Source organism: Mustela lutreola, chromosome 4, assembly GCF_030435805.1.
Source record: "Mustela lutreola isolate mMusLut2 chromosome 4, mMusLut2.pri, whole genome shotgun sequence".
NCBI lineage: Eukaryota > Metazoa > Chordata > Mammalia > Carnivora > Mustelidae > Mustela > Mustela lutreola.
This window is the reverse complement of record NC_081293.1, coordinates 64,113,456-64,119,389: the sequence shown is the minus strand read 5'-3', so window position 1 is coordinate 64,119,389 and position 5,934 is coordinate 64,113,456. Positions and strand designations below refer to the sequence as shown.

At 40.4% G+C, this 5,934-nt stretch overlaps 1 pseudogene; it reads left to right on the top strand.

The window, feature by feature from the left end:
* The first annotated feature begins 3,638 nt into the window (after positions 1-3,638).
* Positions 3,639-4,922, top strand: LOC131830332 (glyceraldehyde-3-phosphate dehydrogenase-like; annotated as a pseudogene).
* Positions 4,923-5,934: the final 1,012 nt, after the last annotated feature.

Here is a 5,934-nt window from a genome sequence, read left to right as displayed (position 1 = left end):
ATCGGTCAGTGTATTCCAGGTCTTGAGAAAGGCTCAGGTCTGGATATTGGACAAGTTTGTGAATTTTTATTGAGGTATCCACTCCAGCCTCTTGATTATTCATCCTTAATTTCTTTTCATTTTACAGCTTGAGCAGTTTTCAAAGGCTGCCCATTTATTATGACATTTAGATTGTTGTGTTCTATTAACCATCTCCAAGTTTCTTTACAGGTTAGCTCCCCTTGATTATGACTTTGACCTTTCTATTTATTATGACAATTGTGTCCACCTTGCTTTTTTTTAGTTAAGTGGATTCTTCTCAGTGGATTCAGTTACCTGGGTTCTTTTATTTGAGGATACTCTCATGTCCATTTTTATCAGGGAGCCAATTTTTTAGCAGGATCTCTTATTGCCCTGGACAACCAAAGACGGCTATCACTGAGCTTCTTATTGATGCTAGTGCCCCTCTTATTGGCATGTTACTTAACACTTTGGTAAATGTATTATCCTCTAGGCCTTTTCTTAGAACACTGTAGATGGGTGGATTTTCTGGCTTCATGTATTATATTTAATGTAGCAGCCTCACTTCTCTGAATCTTTTGATTACTGTCTTTGCCATCTGTCCCATTTATGCTTCATTAGGTGTGGGCTATTGCTTTGTCCAAGCTTCCAAGAAACACCCTAGCAGCATATTAGCACTGTCTCCTGGGGTCCTTGATGGGGTGTAAATCTTGGATCACAGGAGACTGCTTACATATTGTAAACTCATCCCTTTCCAACTTCTCATTCTGTTCTCCTTGATACATCATACTCAGGTTGCAATCCCATGTAATCTCTCCTGGTTCCTGCTGAGAAATGTTGGCTAGTAGTGCAGCTGCTTTGACATATAGTTTTTAACTTATTTTAGTGACCCAGAACTACCCCAGATGGTTTGTTATAACTTTCTCCATGATCTGGTGGCCAGGAGAAAAGGTGGGACAGATCACCATAAGATGTGTGTTATTTTGCAAGTACAAAAGCTTCTGTACCATCTTTAAGCAAAAGTGGAATGGGGAATGCAAGTCTTTAAAGAGAGAGAAGTGGACCACTTTTGAGTAGCTAGAGGATTCAGGGGAGTCTGAATGTTCCCAAAGATTCAAGATGTTCTAGTGCATTGACCAATATGTTCCCATCTCAAGTCTCCACGTCCCACTCCTTCCCAGCCAGAACCCTGCCCGTATTATAAAAGACATGGAGGCATTAAAAATTCAGCCTTCTCTGTAGCTCTTTCTGGGTCCCAAATGAAGTTTTTCTGCCCTCTGGTTGCAGGAAATGAGAGTCTTTTTTATATTACTGTGGAGGCTCTTAAGATCTCTACCACCTTAGGCTGGTATTATTTTACCCTCAGGCTTTCATTTACATCTCAGTTCTTCATTAGTGTCATTTTTCTAATAGTTGCATCATAACTGCACACTAGTGATAGAATTTTCAGTCTGGAGCTAGGTGATCTAGCTTGTAAGTTCCATTTTATAGTTGTCTTCCTAGAATCATATTTGGCAGTGACTGTCCTAGGTTGGCTTTCTCAGGTGACTGTGACTGTGAGATTTGCATGCAGGAGGTTAATTGAAGAGTGCTTTTAGTAACAACACATGTGATGAGTGAGAGTTGCTTCACTAGGCAAAGGAAGAAATTGAATTATGATGTAGTTGCACGAGAGACCTCAAGAGCCTTTGTACTCTAGCACCACCAGTCACTGGATGCTGATGCCTCCAGGAAGTGGGAAGTGTATTCTTTTAGCCTAGAGTGATTCCTGGGAAGGAACTCAGTTGTGAACTATCAGCAGTCTGTACTCCTGGCAGCTGGAGAAATGGGTGCCTCAGTCTTAGAGAAGGATTTGGGCAATGGACCACAAAGTTTACCACAGTTCCCAGTCGAGATATGTTGAATGAATGATTGAATGGTCTGTAGTTACAAGCTTCTAAAATGTAGGTTCCTTTTGGGTTATTATATAATAATTAGCATAGCACCTTCCATATAATAGTTGATTGATCAGTATGTGTTCAGTTAATATATGAAAGAATAAATTTTAGGGCTCTTGTCCATCAGTAACTAATCTAGGTCCCAGTCAACACTTTGCAGGTTTTAACCATAATCCTTCTGCATTTCAGTTTTATAAATTTGCCATTCCCACAAAGAAAGATGATGTAGGTTTACTATTTGTGTGGAACAGTGACTGGGAAGGTCACTTTGAAATGTGATGATGTGAGTGGGTACTACTTTAGCCAAACTGAATTGCAGCTCTGAAATTCAACCATGATGTAGAACCCACTAGGGCATGGTGGATGTCAATTCACTGGCATGCATGTACTTAGATAGAGGCTGAGTCTTGTGTGCTGTGGAAATGCCTATTAGTTTCATTCTGAATACTTAAGAGCATACCAGACATGCTTAAAAATTCTTTCTTGGAAACAGATTGTTGGTAAGTGCTTTATTTCCTCTCTAAATACATAGTTTGTCACCACATGCATTAATTCTTCATTAAACGATGTCAACATTCTACTTGGTAGAAATAATTGTACCCTTTTCTTAGGTGCAATTATCCTGATGAAAGTAATTAGTCAATACAGCTACTTAAGAAGGAGCCCTGCATTTGGAAGGGATTCAACTTATATGTACCATGTGGTAGGGATTTAGCTTGGCACTGGATTCAACTTGGCAACACGTACAACTTCAGAGAGGGCCCCTTGGTTGTCCCCCACCCCCATAAAGGTGATGTCCCAAAAAAATCTGGTGCAAAGAAAACATACTTACATGTATTAAGACTTAAAGCATATCTGTTATTCTGACAAAAATTATTTGTATACATTATTATTTTTAAATCCACATAAGAAAATAGGATCCTAATTTTGCTTTATTCTTTCTTGCTTGTTTTCCAACTCACTGAACCTTCAGCTAATGTTGTACATACACATAAATCTCTCCCTTGCCATCAACTATGCATTTGGAGTTTGGATTTTGCTAAAACAAATGTAGGAAAGCACCTCTTTAATGGTATGATATCTGAAAGAGTTTGTGAGGGTGGACAGTTCCTATCAAATTTTATTTTTTTTGAAGATTTTATTTTTTTATTTGACACAGACAGAGAGAGGAAGAGAGAGAGAGAGAACACAAGCAGGGGGAGTGTGATGGGGAGAAGCAGGCTTCCCATGGAGCAGGGAGCCTGATGTGGAGCTCCATTCCAGGGTCCTGGGATCCTGACCTGAGTCAAAGGAAGATGCTTAATGATTGAACCACCCAGGTGCCCCAGTTCCTACCAAATTTTAAACTGTAAGTTATTCTCAGACAGTCTCTTTCTGGATAAAGTAGTAAAGAAATTATTCCAAAGACTCTCAAATCTCCATGGCTAAATATTCTGGGGGTAATGCTAATCTTGATAAAGATTTGTATTACACTAGTGTTTGCAACCATCAAAATTTAGAATGATCATTTTATTTCAAAGGAAAAAGACTTGGAACAAATATTGAATTCTAATGATATGTATGTCAAAGCATTTACGGACAAAGTTACCAATGCCTATCATTTAATTTGAAATGAATAAAAAATAATACAAGTTAGCCTTCTGCTCCTTCCCATTCCACAGATAGCCACATCTTTTGGTGCAGTGCCAGGCATATCCTGGAGACATGAGGGTGAAGATTGGAGTAAATTGATCTGGCCATATTGGTCACCTGCTCACCAGGGGGCTGAAATCTGGCAAAGTGGATATTATCACCATACAGTGACTCCTTCATTGACCTCAACTACATGGTCTACATATTCTGGTATGATTCCACCCACAGCAAATTCAACGGCATTGTTAAAGCTGAGAACAGGAAACTTGTCATCAATGGAAAGCCTATCTCTATCTTCCAGGAATGAGATTCTGCCAGCATAAATAGGGTGATGCTGGTGCTGAGTATGTTGTGGAGCCACTGGAGTCTTTACCATCATGGAGAAGGCTGGGGCTCATTTGAAAGGTGGGGCCAAGAGGGTCATCAATCTCTGCCAACTTCTGCTGATGCCTCTTTATTTGTGATGATTGTGAACCCTAAGTATGACAACTCCCTCAAGATTATCAGCAGTGGCTCCTGCACTGCCAACTGCTTGGCCCCCTGGCCAAGGTCATCCATGACAACTTTGGCAGCATGGAGGAACCCATGACCAGAGTCTGTGCCATTACTGCCACTCAGAAGATGTGGATAGCCTCTCTGGGCCGCTGTGGCCTGATGGCCAAGGAGCTTCCCAGAACATCATCCCTGCTTCTACCTGAGCCACAAAGGCTGTAGCAAGATCATTCCTGAGCTGAAGTGGGAAGTTCACTGGCATGGCCTTCTGTGTCCCCACCCTCAAGATGTCAGTCAAGGATCTGACCTGCTGCCTGGAGAAGGCTACCAAATACAAAAACATCAAGAAGGTGCTGAAGAAGGCATCAGAGGGCCCCCTCAAGGGCACCCTGGACTATGCTGAAGACCAGGTTGTCTCCTGCAACTTTAACAATGACACTTGCTCTTCCACTTTAAATGATGGAGCTGGTTTTGCTCTCAGTGACCACTTTGTCAAGCTTATTGCCTGGCATGATAATGAATCTGGCTACAGCAACAGGGTAGTAGACCAGTTCCCTGAACCACCAACCCCAGCAAGAGAAAGAGGAAGAGAGAGTTCCTCAGCTGCCCCAACTTGTTCCCCAACACACTGAGAATCTCCCAACCTCTACATAGTTTCCATCCCAGAACATTTGAAGAAAGGGAGGGGTTTGGGAAACCCTATATTGTCAGGTAAATAAAATATATTGTACTCAGCCCCCTAAAATAATATGAATATAAGGATGGCTAGATAGAGAGTTATGTGGTAAATAAGTAGAGTAAGTTGTTAATGCTTATAATCAGGTCATAGGTATAAGGGTGTTCTGTGAAAAATTATTCAAATTTTTTTACATGTTGGAAATTTTCATAATAAAATACTGGAAATAATCACCGTTGGCACTCCTCTTGCAGTGTTCTTGAGGCAAACTTTGATCGACATGGGGTGAAAATCCTATTTATCCAATATTTATTGAGTACCTACCTTGACAAAATTTGGTGCTGGGTATGAGATTTTGTTGCAATGCCATGCTTAGTAGTCCTCCTCTTAGAGTAGTCCTCTACTCTTACATACAAGTAGTGGAGCAGCTCTCACGTCTCCCTTTAACTCCAATTCCAGCAGGAAGAATACAGGCAGATGTATCCCAACACTCTAGGATTCATGGATTGATGTATTTAGGCCTCCTTCCCTTCCCCCCTCCGTCCCTCCATCCCTCCGTCCCTCCATCCATCCATCAGTGTGCACTTTATTTCTCTGTTTGGTGTGAAGCATTGAAATAGTGTTTAAGACACAGTTCTACAATCAAGAAGCTTAAAGTGTAATGGGGATCTCAGCATGAAGTCACTATTCCTGCAAGTTCTACTCTGACCTTGTTTATTCATACTTTCAGACAAAAATCACTTCAAAATGAGGGATGTGATGTAAGATAAATGAAAATATACTTGTGTGCATCTGGAAAACTTCAAAAGTAGCATTTTTTAAAATTTTCCTGGTAATTTCTAAAGCCACAAAATATTCCAGTCACAAATAAAAAACCAAGGCTTTCCTGTGGGAAACTTTAGAGAAAACCTAACAAAACTTTCCCCAATTGGAGTAAACCATTAAATACTTAAAAGCATTTTAGTAGCATATAAAACCAAACCTAGTTCTCTGAAAATCATGGGGCCAAATCAAATGCTAAGATTTAAAAAGTCCCAACTGAATGCATCTCACCCAGATCCTGCCAAGGGAGTTACTGCTCCCTCCAGAGCTGTCTCCTTTTTTTATTGGTTTTAATTAAGTTTTACAGAATAAATTAGTTCACCATATTTGAATTACATTTGCACACAGAGATGAAAAATTCTTCTTTCTCCCTTC